This window comes from Muscardinus avellanarius (assembly GCF_963383645.1).
Source record: "Muscardinus avellanarius genome assembly, chromosome: 14".
In the NCBI taxonomy this organism is placed as follows: domain Eukaryota; kingdom Metazoa; phylum Chordata; class Mammalia; order Rodentia; family Gliridae; genus Muscardinus; species Muscardinus avellanarius.
This window is the reverse complement of record NC_137800.1, coordinates 91748251-91756505: the sequence shown is the minus strand read 5'-3', so window position 1 is coordinate 91756505 and position 8255 is coordinate 91748251.

Genomic DNA, 8255 nt, shown 5'->3' with positions numbered 1-8255 from the left:
AGCCATCTTGATTGAGGACAGGAGGAAACACCAAGTTTGAGGAGCTCTGGCACTTAAAAAATCGGGAGCTTAAAAAAAAAAAGCAAATTCACAATCACGGCCCCGCCCCAGCATGTCCTTCACCACTGGTGTGTGTGTGTGTGTGTGTGTGTGTGTGTGTGTGTGTGTGTGTGCGCGCGCGCGCGCGCGGTACTGGGGACTGAACCCAGAGGCATTCTACCTTCAAGCAACACCCCCAGCCCGATTTTATTTCTTATGTAGAAACAGGGTCTCACTAGGTTGATGAGAGGCTCACTATTTGCTGAGGCTGCCGCCGAACCCGAGTCCCTCCTATCTCAGCCTCCCAAGTACTAGGATTGCAGGTGTGTGCCACCATCTCAGGCTTACCATTTTTTATTGTAATTTTCTTTTCTTGTCCTAGCGGGTGCCCCTGGGCCTTCGGTCTTGAAGGCGGCCCCTCCCTCCCATCTGTACCCACCGCTCCCAGGCTGCCCACAGGCCAGGTGGCAGCTCGTCTGTGCTCTTAGCCCGCCGCCTGGCCAGGGCCCCCAGTCACTGGGCCTGCCTCTTGCCTGATCACCTGGGCCCCAGCGGCGAGGGCACACCTGGGGGGGAAGCAGGTGTGTCGCGCTTTAGGACACACGGCTCCCGGGAGAGGCGGGGAGGGGGAGGCCCCTTACCCCACGGCAGCTCTCATGACTCTAAGTTTAGCTGCCGTTGTGACTCAGCCCTGTTTGCTACCAGCCCTTGTTGACTGGGCGTCTATTCTTGGCCAGACATGGGGGTCAGCGTTCTGCTCAAGAAACCTCCACAGCGGCCCTCGGCCGCGTCTGCAAACTCAGCCAGCTGCACGGTGAAAATATTTTTTAAAAGTTGTGTCTGTACAGACGATCTACGCTTTTTTACACAGTCCAACACGTATTTGCAGGATGCGTGCACTGTGTCGGGTATTCTCAGTCGTCTAGAGACAGGCAGGAGGATCTGTGCAGCTCCTCTGGCGATGCTCTGTCTTTTGGCAGAAGGATTTTGTTGTCTGAGGGGGTCCTGGGGCCAATTTCTCATGGACACCGAGGGACGAATGTATTGCTTTGTTAGCACTTGTATACAATAGCACAGACAGAGTGGATTAAATAACCTAGGACCCGGTGTGGCGGGCACGCTTGTCATCCCAGCACTCGGGAGGCTGAGACGGGAGGATCACAGTTTGCGGACAGCCTCAGCTACTTAGTGAGGCCTTCGCAACTCGGTGAGACCCTGTTTCAAAATAAAGAATAAAAAAGAGGACTGGGGGTGTAGCTCAGAGGTAGAATGCCCCTGGGTTCCAGCCCCGATAACACAAAAATAAATAAATAAATAAATAAATAGCCTAGGTTTATTTTCTCATGAAAAGGCCAGCAGTTCAAGATCAAGGTACGAACAGAGATTCTTCAAGGCTCTCTCTCCCCTTGGCTTGAGGATGATCAGCCCCTTCCTCCTCTCTGCGACCCCTCACCTGGTCTTCCCTTCCCCGTGTGTCTGTGACTCAATCCCTTCTTAAAAGGTCACCAGTAGGGCCAGGCATGGTGACACACGCCTGTGATCCCAGGACTTGGGAGGCCACGACAGGAGGATTGTAGGTTCAAGGCCAGCCTTAGTAACTTAGTGAGGGAGGCCTTCTACAACTTAGTGAGACCCTGTTTCCAAATAGAAGTTAAAAGAGGATGGGGGTAGAGCTCAAAGACAGAATGCTCCTGGTACCAAGGAAAAAGAACACCAGCTGTGTGTGGTGGCGCACACTTGTAATCCCGCTTTCGGGAGGCTGAGACAGGAGGATCGCGGTTCGCGGACAGCCTCGGCTACTTAGTGAGGCCCTGTGCAACTCAGTGAGACCCGGTTTCAAAATAAAGAATAAAAACTAGGGCAGGGGGTGTAGCTTGGAGGTAGAATGCCCCTGGCTTCCATCCCCAGGACCACACACACACACACACCAGGCTGATGAGGCAGCCCATGCCTGTGGTCCCAGCACTGGCGAGGCCGACAGGAGAGCAGCAACTCGGCAGAATGAATTCGGGCGGGGGAGGTTCTTGGAGGTAGACTGTCCCTGGGTTCAGTTCCCAGGACTACACACACACGCACACGCACACACACACACGCACACACACACGCACGTCAAGTCATCCTGTTAGGGCCGACCCACATGCACCCTTTTACCTTTCTGACCTCTTTAAGGGCCCGTCTCCAGCACACTCAACTCCAAGGTCTGGGGCACAGCCGTCAACATCTGAATCGGGCACGCAGCTCACGCGGCAGCACGGTCTCACCGAGGCCTCCGGCTCTGCCAGCCTGGACACGCGGCTCCGCGAGGTGCCCCCCGGCCCTCGGGCAGCGCGTCAGTGCCTAGCTGGGCCGCACCCCAGGGCTCCAAGGGCCGGTGGAGCCTGAGCTGCACCTGCTAGGTGTCCCGGGGCCGCCGTGCCAGCCTGGCCAGGCGCTCTGCCGACCTGTGGGGTGGGCTTCGTGCCACAGTTCTGGACGGCCTTTCCTGCCTGGCCTGGGGCTTTATGGTCCTGTTCAGTGAGCTTTAGGACAGACACGGTCCCCAGCACCCACGGACCGAATCCCGGGCTCAGGGCCTGCCTCCCCCTCTCTCCACAGGATAGGCGCGTTCAGCCTGAACTCCAGGACGGGCAAACCCATCCCAGCTGTGTCCAACGGGTAGGTCCCCGGGTACCTCTGGCGCGGGTTCCCGTGAACTCGGACGGGTCCTGGGTCCCGCTGCAGAGTTCCAGGTACACTGGGTCCTGGAGGGGACCCATCCCCCCGCAGCTGGCCTTCCCCATCCGGGCCAAAGCTGGGACAGGGCATGGAGCTCAGAGCTGAGGGCTGGCAGCCCCTTCTCTTTGTCCCGGCCTGCCTGGTTTCCATGGTGGGGGCGCACTTGGAGGAACCCTCACCCTCAGCTCCTGCCGTAGGGAGCCCACTCCAGGAGCTCTGGGCCGGCCACATGCAGAGCCCCCAGAGCCCCTCCCCCCCTCCCCTAGCGCCTTCCCTCGCCCACCCGCGGGGGGAGGGCTGAGCCTCCGGTGAGGCCAGCCCGCAGGGGCCCGGAGCTGGGCAAGCCCAGCCCTCCTGGCCTCCCCCAGGGCAGGGTCTTGGGGAGCCCGGGCTGCTCAGCCCTGGGAGAGAGCGCCCCGATTTACAATGAGGGCGGGTCACAGCCATACGGAGAGGGAGAGGCGGCAGAGGCAGGGAGGGGCCGAGGGCCAGCACCCGTGGGAGCAGGTGGGGCTGGAGCCGAGGAAAAGAAAGATCAGAAATAGAGGACCCAGAGCAAAGGGAGGCGCAGATGGAGAGCGGGCAGCGGGGCTGGCGGGGGCTCCTCTGCCTGGCCACAAATCACATCTTTACTACCCACGGGCGGGCGGGGAGGGTTCTGGACACGCCAGCCGCCTGCCGGCGTCTTGGGGACAGGCTGGCAGAACTGGGCCTGCCGGGAGGTGGGGGGTGCCTGGTGTGCACCCTGCCTCCGTGGGAGCCCCCCTCACAAAGCAGGCGCCGGGGAGAGCGCCCTCGGTGCTTCTCAGAGTGCCATCTGAGACAGCTGCTGCTGGCCGGGGCAGGGTGGGCCGAGGGCGTGCGGGCGGCCAGGTGAGCTTTTCCCGGCCGTGCTGGGTAGTGCTCTGTACGCCTGGGGAACGTGGATGCCCCGGCACACTCATTAATGGGAACCTGAGCCACAGCTGCCCACAGCCAGGACCCCCCAGCACAGCCCTGCCTCACCGTGCCATGGCTGGTGCGACAGGAGAACGGGCAGGGGGCCCAGCAGGACCTCCCCCTCGCCTCAGCCACAGTGAGGCCCCTCCAGAGCCCTGGCCAACGGGCCCTTCTGGCCCTGGCTCTTTCTCACCCCCACCTGGACCATGCCCTCCTGGAAGGGCCTCTGCTGGGGTCTCTCACCCGCAGGGAGAGCAGCCAGGGGTGGGAGCGCTGGCCCCCCTCGTGCCCCCGCCCCCGCCTGCGACCATCAGAGTCAGAGCGGCTGAGTCAGCCCGGTGCGGGTGGGGTGGTAGCCCACGAGGTCTTTTGCCCGCAGAGGTGGTCTTTGGATGGAAGGTTTGAGAACCCCTGGCCCGGAGGCCTCTGGGTGAGTCCGGATGCTCTGGCCGTCCCTCCCGCGGGCTCTCTGGGAGCCGGGGCGGGCAGCGCCCCCCATGGCCACCAGCATCTCGGAGACTTGGTCTTCCCAGGGGCTGGCCGAGGGCGGGCGGCGGGCCAGAGTGCGGGCTCAGCGGTCCCTGTCTGCCTTTCCACCTTCCCTCTCTTCCCCAGCGGCGTTCCGGGGAAGAAGTGTGGTACCATCATCCTGTCGGCCGAGGAGCTTAGCAACTGCAGGGTGAGTGGCCGAGGGCGCCGGGGGTGGACAGAACTCCGGCATCTGCCTGCCGGGCCTCGGCTCCCGGGCCAGCCGAGCCAGAAGGGCAGTCCCCGGTTCCCCTGCGCGCTGGGGCCAGTGGGGCGCCTGCCCCGCGGGTGGGCACCAGGCCTGGCGACGGGGGCGTCTGAGTCTTGGGCACCTGATATTCGGGTCTTGCTCTTTAATGCGTGTGGCATGGGGGGGACCCAGGGGCAGTCTACCTCCCAGCCACATCCTCAGTCCTGTTCCGTCCTGATTTTGAAACAGGGTCTTGCTGGCTTGTCTCACGCTTAGCTAAAGCCGCCCAGAACCTGGGATCCCGTCCCTGCAGGCTCCCCGGGCTGGGAGCGATGGGGCAGGAACAGGACGTCCTGACCTTTCTGGGTCAGAGCAACTGTCTTGTGAGCTAGCTGTTGATATTGACCTGTGTGTGTGTGTGTGTGTGTGTGTGTGTGTGTGTGTGTGTGTGGTGCTAGGATGGAACCCAGGAGCTCTCTACCTCCCGGCTACACTCTCAGCCCTATTTTAGTTTTTATTTGGAACAGAGTCACACTAAGCTACACATGCTGGTCTTGAACCTGCGATCCTCCTGTCTCAGCCTCCCAAGTACTGGATTACAGGTGTACACCACCGTGCCTGGCCAGAAAAAAAATTAAAATTATATTGGTTCTATTTAAAAATAACACATTTTTGGCCGGGCGTGGTGGCGCACACTTGTAATCCCTGCGCTTGGGAGGTGGAGACAGGAGGATCACGCAGGTTCGAAGCCAGCCGTGCTGGCCTAAGAGACCCTGTTTCCAAATAAAAAAATATATATATATAAATAGGTCTGGGAGTGTAGCCCGGAGGTCGAAAGGTTTCCAGGAACCCCAGTACCACCAAAAATAAAAAATAACACATTTTTGAAAAAAATTATATTTTCCCAAATGACCATTCTTTAGTAAGAAGTGTGGCCTTGTTTCACTTTTTATTTTTCCTTTGAGGGGATGGAGATCAAACCCAGAGGCTCCACAGTGCGGGGCGGGCATTTCTCGCTGCCGGCTGCCAAGCTAAATCCTCAGCCCCTTGTTTTACATTCCTGCAAATCTCTTTCATGTCTGGCTTCTTAGAAGACAGCTGAAGCAGGGTGGGGGCAGCCCAGTGCTGAGGAGTGCTTGCCTGGCATGGGAGCCCTGCGTTTGATCCCTGTCATTAAAAAAAAAAAAAGACAGCTGCGTGCTCACATCAACTTTTGTGTGTGTGTGTGTGTGTGTGTGTGTGTGTGTGTATGTGTGTGCGTACTGGGGTTGGAACCCAGGGGCATTCTACCTCTGAGTGACACCCCCAGCCCTAGTTTTTTTTTTTTTTTTTGCGGATCTGGGGATGGAAACCAGGGACATTCTACCTCGGAGCTACACCCCCTGCCTTATTTTTTATTCTTTATTTTGAAACCGGGTCTCACTGAGTTGCAGAGGGCCTCACTAAGTAGCTGAGGCTGTCCGCGAACTGCGATCCTCCTGTCTCAGCCTCCCGAATGCTGGGGTTACAAGCGTGCGCCACCACGCCCGGCTCAGCCCTAGTTTTTATTCTTTATTTAGGAACAAGGTCTCACTGAGTTGCAGAGGGCCTCACTAAGTAGCTGAGGCTGGCTGTGATCCTCCTGTCTCAGCCTCCTGAATGCTGGGATGACAAGCGTGCGCCCCCACTTGTGCAGTCGGTCCACTGTGATGCCAGCCGGGCATGTTCACCTGGGAAGCCGCCCTCGCCCAGAGCTCACTGGCACAGAGGTAGGACCGCGTATGAGCATTAGCTGAGCTTTACCGGCCGCCTCTGCCCAGTGGTGTCCGCGGGGCCACTCATCTCTCTGGCCATTCGTGTGTCTTACGCACATGGCACCTGGTAGAGTGACAGATGACCAGACTGAGGCTCATAGAGGGCAGGCGAGCTGTCCACGGTCCCAGACACTGAACAGAAGAGAGGTCCTAGGATGCAGGGGCGTCTGGATAGAGCGAGGCCTGTCACCGCTCCACATCACAAACCCCGCCTCCAGGGGCTTCCGGGTTGGAGGGTCAGGTGTGAGGACAGTGAATTGGAGGCCGGTGCAGAGGGGCGGATGGGGCTGCCCGCCAGGCCGCCACCCTCCCTCCTGTGCCTCGGTGGCTGTGGAGGGGCGCAGGGCCGGGGGCCAGGGCCCATGATTGTGGGGGAGCCGCTGTGAGCCCCTGGCTGAGTGCCTAGGCCAGAGTGGCCGCTGGGCAGCGCTCCCCGAGCGCACTCCCACGCCTGTGACCTCGCGGAGAGCTGCAGCTGGCCCTGCGCTGGGGCTGCCGGGCTCCTGGGCTGAGCGGAGCGGAGCTGAGGCCGGGGTGGGAAGGTGCCCCCTGCCTGCCAGCAGAGGTGGAATCTGCCTCTCGAAGCCTCAATTCAGCTTCCCCTGAGCTTTCAGCCCAGCTGGCTACTTCCTCCCGGGCTGATAATTAAATAAGGTAATAGAAGGAAGGTACTTGGGGACCTGAGCAGCCAGTGTTTAGGCCTCCCCCGCCCTGGCTTTCTGGATCTCAGCTGCTCCCGTGCCGGGGCTGGGGCCCTCTCCCTCTTCCTGAGCTCCTGTCCTTCTCTGGCACATCTTTGGCTGAGTTCTGGCCTTCCCTAGGATACTTGAAAGGGAAGGAGACTAATTCCCAGCATCTGGCTGAATTAAAACAATTACCTCGCGGCTCGCTGTCTCTGCGGCCGCCCCTCAGTGGGAGGATCAAAGGCGCAGGGCGGAGCCTGAGTGGGGCCTCCTGAGCCGGGCTTCCTGCCCAGAAGAATCCCAGCCTCGCGGCTTAGGGCGGACCCCGGAGTGTCGTGCCTACTTTGACAGCGTAGAAAGGCCTTGCTCTTCTAGAATTGAAACGCCAAGCCCCCGCCATTGGAACTCGCTCCAGATCCTGCCCCACGTTGACAGGGTGAGGCGGGGCTGTGGCAGGCCCTCCGGCTCCCCCAGCTTTCCTTAAGCTCAGCGTAGGGTGACCCTGTTGTCACCCCCAAGCCCAGCCCGCCAGCGTCCGCGCGGCCCTTGGCCGACCATGGCCCGCAGGGTCTCCCTTCTCCCACGGGCCTGGGGGCTGGGCAGGGGAGCGGCGCTCTCGGTCAACACCGTCACCGAAATGATCCAAGACGCTATCCAGGACGCCAGGGCAAGAGCGCCAGCGAGCAGGGGCTCCGAGACACGAGCGGTCCCCCCGGCCACCCCCGGGCCCCAGCTTCCCCAGACACCCACTGCCCGGGCGACCACCCAGCAAACCGTTGCGAGGGACTCATCCACTGACACGATTCCAACCCTGAACGTCGACACGCGAGCTCCCTGGGGATCGTCCACATCTAACCATAAGAGCGGCCCCATTTTACAGACGTGGGGAGGCTAAGAGGTGGCCCAGGATAACGGCTGCTAGCGCAGGCCTCTGGCCGCCGTGCCCAGGGAGCGCTTCCCTCACCGGGGCCTGGACGTCGCGGGCCGAGGGCCAGTCAGCCTGTGGCCTCTGTGGCTCTGTGGCTTTGTAGCTTTTGGCAGGCGCGACGGCTGTGACCAGAGGATCCGGGTTTGTGGCTAGCCTCAGCTTAGACCCTCTTTCAAAATACAGAATAAAAAATAGGCTGGGAGCCGGGCGTGGCGGCGCACGCTTGTCATCCCTGTGCTTGGGAGGCAGAGACAGGAGGATCGCAGGTTCGAAGCCAGCCTCAGCTGGCTTAAGAGACTCTGTTTCCAAAATGAAAATGTAAAAATAGGTCTGGGAGTGTAGCCTGGAGGTAGAAGGGTTTCCAGGAGCCCCAGTAGGGCTGGTGGTGTAGCTCTGAGACAGAATGCCCTGGGTTCCATCCCCAGTACCACAAGAAAGGA